Here is a 7,500-nt window from a genome sequence, read left to right as displayed (position 1 = left end):
ATATATATATCTATATATATATATATAAATTATGTTATATATATTATTTCTATTTACTCCCAAAATTGTTTATTTTAAAAAAACAAATCTTTCCAAAGTATTGGAAAAGGGAGTCGGGGTTTAGGAAGTATCGATGGCAAGATAGTATTAGGTTGTAGCCGACTTCATAGAATATAATTATATTTATTCATATATATTATTTCGCCGGGGTGGAAATTCCTAAAGCGATTATAGGTCCTTACGGTGACGGCGTAAGACGTTGCGCTCCCCCGCTAATGGGATGGAATAATGAAAAGACTTTCAGGGTTACGTGTGGTCGCGGGATTTTATATTTTACCTCGAAGAATTTGCCTGGAGAGATGCCCTATAAAGTGTGTTTTCGGATGTGTGGTTAAATATAGAATTCGCTCTAGGTAAGAAAGTCTTCTGTTATAATTGTACGGGGAAATAATATTTCCTGATTGATTGGGTTGGTTACAATGTTTAACGAGTGGTTCATATTATTTTTAATGCAATTAGAACTAGAATTTTTATTTTAAAATCAGTAAAAGGCCTTTCCCCGTTCTTCGTAAGTTTCCGATTAACTCGGTGATATTATTCTTCTGGCCTTGGGAAGGAACGACATCCAATTTATTTTTGATGGAATGGTTTTGTATTTTGGGGTTTCGTCAGTGGCACTTGTCGCTTGGGGATTCTCCATTCCAACTTCTTGAAAGAATTAATGCATTTCCGGAATGTTTCTTGGGTTTGGGTTTTTTAATAGAAGCCTCAAGTTTTTTTGCGCCAATTTATTGTGCATATTGCAATGTTTGATTTAACTGCGCCTTTTGATATCTAGGCCTTTGTAAGCTTGATTCGCCGTTCCAGACTTTGTGGGACTGAGCCCATCATATTATATTATATATATGGGATATATTATATATAATATAATATATATATATTAAAGTCATATCACTTTTTTCGTGAATTCCATATACAATATCTCGAGCTACAATTTCCCCTTTAATATCCAATTCGCTCTACCTCGGAATTAATATATTTTTCATATATGCTTAACCGAAGAGGAATTTGTTCTCGATAATTGACTTGCCTGGATCGTGACGCGAACCCAGGTCCTTTCAAATCCAGGAAAACGCAGTGAAGCTTTTACCTACCTACACTACCCGGTAGTCGTAGGTAAAAAGCTTCACTGACGTTTCCTGGATTTGAAAAGGATCTTGGGTTCGCGTCCCGATCCAGGCAAGTCTATCTATATCATATCTATATATATATATATATATATATATATTATATATAATATATATTATATATATTAAGTTCATATCACTTTTTCTTAGTTGATTCTAACATATATCCGAGCTACAATGGTCCTTTAATATCCAATTGCCTCTACCTTCGGGAATTAAAATATTTTTCATATATTCTTAAACCGAAGAGGAATTTTTTCTCGATAATTTGCTTGCCTGGATCGTGACGCGGAACCCAGGATCCTTTCAAATCCAGGAACGTCAGTGAAGCTTTTTACCTACTACACTACCCGGTAGTCTAGAGGTAAAAGCTTCACGGACTTTCCTGGATTTGAAAGGATCTGGGTTCGGCGTCCCTGGCTCCAGGCAAAGTCTAGATTTTTAATTTTATATTAAATATTAATATATATATATATTATAATATATATAATGTGTGTGTGTGTGTTTTGGTGTGGTGGTGTGGTGTGTGTGTGTGTGTGTGGTGTTGTTGCTGTTAAAAATATAGTTCAACTGTTTCTTCATTTTTTGTTATACATACAAAAAGTCTTTATAGTATTTCTTATACAGTTACTTCAAAATACGTATATATCTGTATAAAATATCTAGGATATATATTGTTTTTTAAGTGTATGGTATGTAATGTGTGTAAAATGTCTGTAGTGTTGTGGTGGAAAATTCAGTTTCACCTATTAAATTTTCCAGGTTAATTTATTGATAACATAACAAAAAAAAACTTCCTTAAACTATTCTTAAGGCAATTAGAACTTAAATATTGAACCGTAAACGCCAACCCACTTCTGAAACAAACCCCAGTTTTTTTTTTTTTTCCGGTTTAATAAAGTGTAACTTTGAAAGTCATTGTTAAACGAACCTTTTCTTAATACTTCCGAGATAAAATAATCCTTTGCACTCCTTCTTCCGAGGCTAATTTTAGCATTCCCGGAGGTGGGCCCAATTTGCTTGAATTGTTGAATTGCCTAAAATGAAGCGGGCAATTGAGTGTGGTGTCCCGTTAGAGTTTTCCTGTTGGGTTCGTTCTCTCTCTCTTTCTCTCTCTCTTCCCTCTTCCCTCTCTCTCCCCTCAAGTAATGCAAGAGACATAGATTGTTTTGTTTTGGCAGTTTCTCCCAATTGGTGATTATAACCAGGTGTCTGGAGGTCTGTTGTCACCTGATTGAAAGTCAACCGTGGAGCCTTCGAAATAGTATCTCTCTCCTCTTTTCTTTTCTCTCCTCATTTCTCGCTCTTCAAAGTCATGGATGAATTCCTCTCTCTCCTCTCTCTCCCCTCTCTCCATAAGAAGAAATGAACCTGCCATAATTTTATACCATTGTTTGTTTATTATTTCCTTGCCATAAGAATTTAGTTTCGAATTTTAAATTTAATCGGACACAAATGATGCTCGCCTCCATTCCGCCCCTGGGTGGCTTCCTTCTTTCTACCCTTGTTTGAATAATCCAAAACTGAAATTGGGATTGAATTCTCTTCTCTCTCTCTCTCAATCTCTCTCCTCCTCTTTTTCTGCTCTCTCTCCCATGGAATGGAATCCTGAGTTTTTTGGTGGCCTTAGGTTGACTTTGTTGTGGTTGGTCTTTGTTGTGGTACATAATAACGCACCTTTTTTCCCCTCCCCCCTCACCTTGCTGCTTTGTTCCTTGTGCCTGGGTGTATTCCTGTGGAGTTGTTTAAAGCTTACACGGTCGAATGTGAAATTTAAGTTTTTATAACTTTCTGCACCGCAAGTGGCAGGTGGTTAGGAGTTATCCCTTCCATGAAATCTTTTTTTGGCCACATTGTGTTATGGGAAATGCTGTACGGAGAGTCTTATACAAGTTGTATTTCTTCCCCCTCCAAACCTAAATTTATGGGTGTATTACCCACCCACCCACACCCACCCACCAACACACACACACACACCCAACACATATATATATTAAAATATATATATTTATTTATATAATTATTATATATATACTATTTGTCTTGTATTTATACGTTTATATTATCTTATATTATTATATATTATATTATAATATATATATATATATTATATATTATCTTATTATATATATAAGATTATTTTAACGAACCCCGTTGGATTTACCCAATACCAACCCCCTAAAATGATCCCACAAAGTTTACCCCGAGAACCCCCGAAAAATAGAATTACGAACAGAAAAAAAGTTTAGATTAAAAATAAAAAAATTAAAACTAAAACACGCAAAACTTACACTTACCACTCCCGGGTGTGTGTTTAATAGAAAATATCTTTTGTTTGTTTGCATTTTTGTTTTTCGATTGAAGAAAATTTGAAGGTATGCTTTTTTTCCTCCCCCCCCCCCCCCCCTTAAAATTTTTTTTTTTTTTTTTCTTCTGGGGTCTTTTCCCTTTTTTATTATACCAAATTGTTTTTTGAAAAGGTAATTTTGTGAAACCTTGCGGGGGCAGAGGGGCATTTTTAAATTAACATTTGTTTTTTCACATATCCCTTTAAATCCCACTTCTGAGTTAGAATGGAAATTGGAAGGAAATTTGAAATTTAGTCAAAGGTCAACCGGGGCTGTTTGACCTGGTTTTGGAAGTTTAACAGGAGGGAAAAACCTCAAAGCAGTTTTTCATCGGAAACAACTGTAAGGAAAGGGGTTTAGGAGGGTAAGATGGAAAAAAGAGAATAGGAATGAAGGTACAATTTAAATTAAGTTTATTCAAGATTTTATTTTTCCAGTTGTTATTCGTACATGATAGTAAACCTTTGGTGGGGGTTTTTTTTTGTAGTTTAAAGAAGGAGGAACTTTAATTTTATTTTCCGAAATTTAGAAATTAATTTTTAAGCGGAAGTTGATTGTGACGTGAATTCCGTCCGGATTATTTAAATGTTATAATGTATTTGCGTTAGAACATATTTTACAAACGCGAAATAATGTACGCCTCGGGTAGTATTGGACACTATTTTATAGGTGCTCTTCTCTCCTTCTCTCCTTCTCTCTCCTCTCTCTCTCTCTTCCTCTCTCTCTCTAGCATTAAACGGAACCATAGCATACAAAATCTTTTTTCTCTTTGCTAGCCCTACAAAACCCAATGGCATAAACAAATCTTCCTTCTCTCTCTTTCTCTCTCTTCTCTTCTCTCTCTCTCTCTTTCTCTCTCTCCTCTCTTCTCTCTCTCTCCTCCTCTCTCAACAAGACGAAGCAAGGCCAACCCGTTAACAACAAAATCTCTCTCTCCTCTCTCTCTCTCTCTCCTCTCTCTCTCACACCAACCACACAAAGTGGGGTTATGAAAAACCCGAAGGACATTACGCCAAATGGGCCATTCTTTTCGTGATTCGGGGGCAAGCCCTTGGGGCCACCAGAGGGGGAGACTTAATATGCAATATTCGGGGCAAAGTTGGGGCGGGAGATATGCACGAAATATACTGCCCTCGGTGTACTTAAACTAAGTTTCATTAAAGAGTTCAGGAAAGTTTACGGGTTCGCCTTCTTATCCGGGGCACAATTTGAAAATAACACGGAATTAACGCACTAAATATTTCATTACAGTTATTTCGAAGGGGAGACGTTGGCTCGCATTCGGGAAGTTATTTTCATTTTGGTTCATTTGTTTGCCAGGTGGAACAGAGGATAGAGAGAAGAAGAGAGAGAGAGGAGAGAGAGAGGAGAGAGCAGGAACTTACATTGGTTATTTACGCCTATCTTTAGAAAAAGAAGTTTTAAAAGATGGAACCTGTTTTTTTTTTTTTTTTTTTTTTTTGCCATTTATGTTTAATAGCTAGGAAGAAGAATTAATACTTGGGGAAAAAAAGGAGAAGTAGAGAGAGAGAGAGAATAAATTTCCAGGGAAAAACATGAAGGAGATAGACCCTTATCGGCACTTGGAGAGAGCGGGAGAGAGAGTTTGAGAGAGAGCGAGAGAGAATAACTTTCCAGGGAAAAAAAACCGAGAGCGATAGCCATTGAGGCGGCACTTGACCGTCATTATGTTCATCGAGAAATTAATTCAAACATGACTTTTTTAAATTTATTGCTTTCTCGGACATTGTGTATTGTTCATGTCCAAGAGAGAGAGAGGAGGCGAGAGATAGAGAGAGAGAGAGGAGAGAGAGTCCAGCCAAGTCCTTTGTTTCTGACTGTCCCAATTCCTTCCTTCCTTTCTTTGGGTTGTCTTGAGACTTGCAGTGCTCAAGGTAACAGAAGGCCAGTATGTGGAGGCGAATAGTCAGAAAGGGGTAAATATTGTTTCTTTTTTTAACGTGGAGGGACCATGGAACGGCGAAACTAAGGCTTTTAATCGAGCCCAGGCGCTGCATTGGAGGTAAGGCAGAAGGTCAGTTAAGTGGTAAGAAAAAACAGTTTTTTAACCTGGAAGGAAGGATTAGTCCTGCCTTCATTAAAAATTGGGGGTTGTTCGCCCGAACCCTGCAAAGGTTGTCGTGATTATATCCTCGTGTTTTGACTGGAAGGCAAAGGCAATTATTGGTTCTTCATTTACGGGTTTTATAGGCTTAATTTTTCCGAAATTGTTTCCTTCAAAATTTTCTGTGATAAACGAATAACTGTTAGCTAAATGCTGTAGTATGATCAAAGTTTAGTTTATTTTTATAAATAATATTCCAATCGTTTTTTCTGGTCTTATCCCAATTATCTGTTTCTCTCGTTTGTATTTTTTTTGCTTTTTATGTTTAACGATACTTGTACAGTAATCTTATAATAATAAAAATAATAATAATAATAATAATAATAATAATAATAATAATAATAATAATAATAATAATAATAATAATAATATAATAATAATATAATAATAACTAACGAATTTAAATAGAAATATCCCATAGAATATATATATACTATATATATATATATATATATATATATATATATATATATATATATATATATATGTATATATATATATATATATATATATATACATATATATATATGTATTTATATATATATATTATTTCTATACTCCAAATTGTTTATTTTAAAAAAACAAATCTTTCAAGTATTGGAAAGGGAGTCGGGGTTTAGGAAGTATCGATGGCAAGATAGTATTAGGTTGTAGCCGACTTCATAGAATATATTATATTTATTCTATATATATATTTACGCCGGGGTGGAAATCCTAAAGCGATTATAGGTCCTTACGGTGACGGCGTAAGACGTTGCGCTCCCCGCTAATGATGGAAGAATGAAAGACTTCAGGGTTACGTGTGGTCGCGGGATTTTATATTTTACCTCGAGATTTGCCTGGAGAGATGCCTATAAATGTGTGTTTCGTTATGTGTGGTTAAATATAGAATTCGCTCTAGGTAAGAAGTCTTCTGTATAATTGTAGCGGGGGAAACTAATATTTCCTGATTGATTGGGTTGGTTACAATGTTTAACTGAGTGGGTCATATTATTTTTATGCTAATTAGAACTAGAATTTTTATTTTAAAATCAGTAAAAGCCTTTCCCCGTTCTTCGTAAGTTTCCAGATAACTCGGTGTATATTATTCTCTGGCTCTGGTGAAGGCACGACAGTCAATTTATTTTTGATGGAATGGTTTTGTATTTTGGGTTCGTCAGTGGCACTTGTCGCTTGGGATTCTCCATTCCAACTGCTTGAAAGAATATAATGCATTCCAGACTGTTTCTTGGGTTTGTATAAGAAGCCTCAGTTAGCGCAATTTATGTGCAATATTGCCAATGTTGCATTTACTGCGCTGATATCTAGGCCTTTGTAAGCAGTGATTCGCCGTTCCAGACTTTGTGGTGACTCTAGCCCATCATATATATATATATATATATATATATAGATATATATATATATTATATATATATATATATATATATATATATATATATATATAAGTCATATCACTTTTTCGTGATTTTCATATACATATATCGAGCTTACAATGTCCTTTAATATCCAATTCGCTTCTACTCGAATTAATATATTTTCATATATGCTTAACCGAAGAAGGAATTTTTTCTCGATAATTGACTTGCCTGGATCGTGACGCGAACCCAGGATCCTTTCAAATCCAGGAACGTCAGTGAAGCTTTTTACCTACTACACTACCCGCGGTAGTTCTAGTAGGTAAAAGCTTCACTGACGTTTCCTGGATTTGAAAGGATCTTCGGGTTCGCGTCCCGATCCAGGCAAACGTAAAGTCTATTATATATATATCTATATATATATATATATATATATATATATATATATATATATATAATATATATAAGTCATATCACTTTTTCGT

General features: G+C 35.1%; 1 protein-coding gene across 1 annotated transcript in view; it reads left to right on the top strand.

Moving 5' to 3' along the window:
- LOC135221821 (GTPase-activating Rap/Ran-GAP domain-like protein 3) overlaps positions 1–7,500 on the top strand; it is a 967,251-nt gene that overhangs the window by 407,546 nt on the left and 552,205 nt on the right.

Source organism: Macrobrachium nipponense, chromosome 3, assembly GCF_015104395.2.
Source record: "Macrobrachium nipponense isolate FS-2020 chromosome 3, ASM1510439v2, whole genome shotgun sequence".
Classification (NCBI taxonomy): Eukaryota; Metazoa; Arthropoda; class Malacostraca; order Decapoda; family Palaemonidae; genus Macrobrachium; species Macrobrachium nipponense.
The sequence above is the reverse complement of the archived record's forward strand: the minus strand, read 5'-3'. Positions and strand labels throughout refer to the sequence as shown.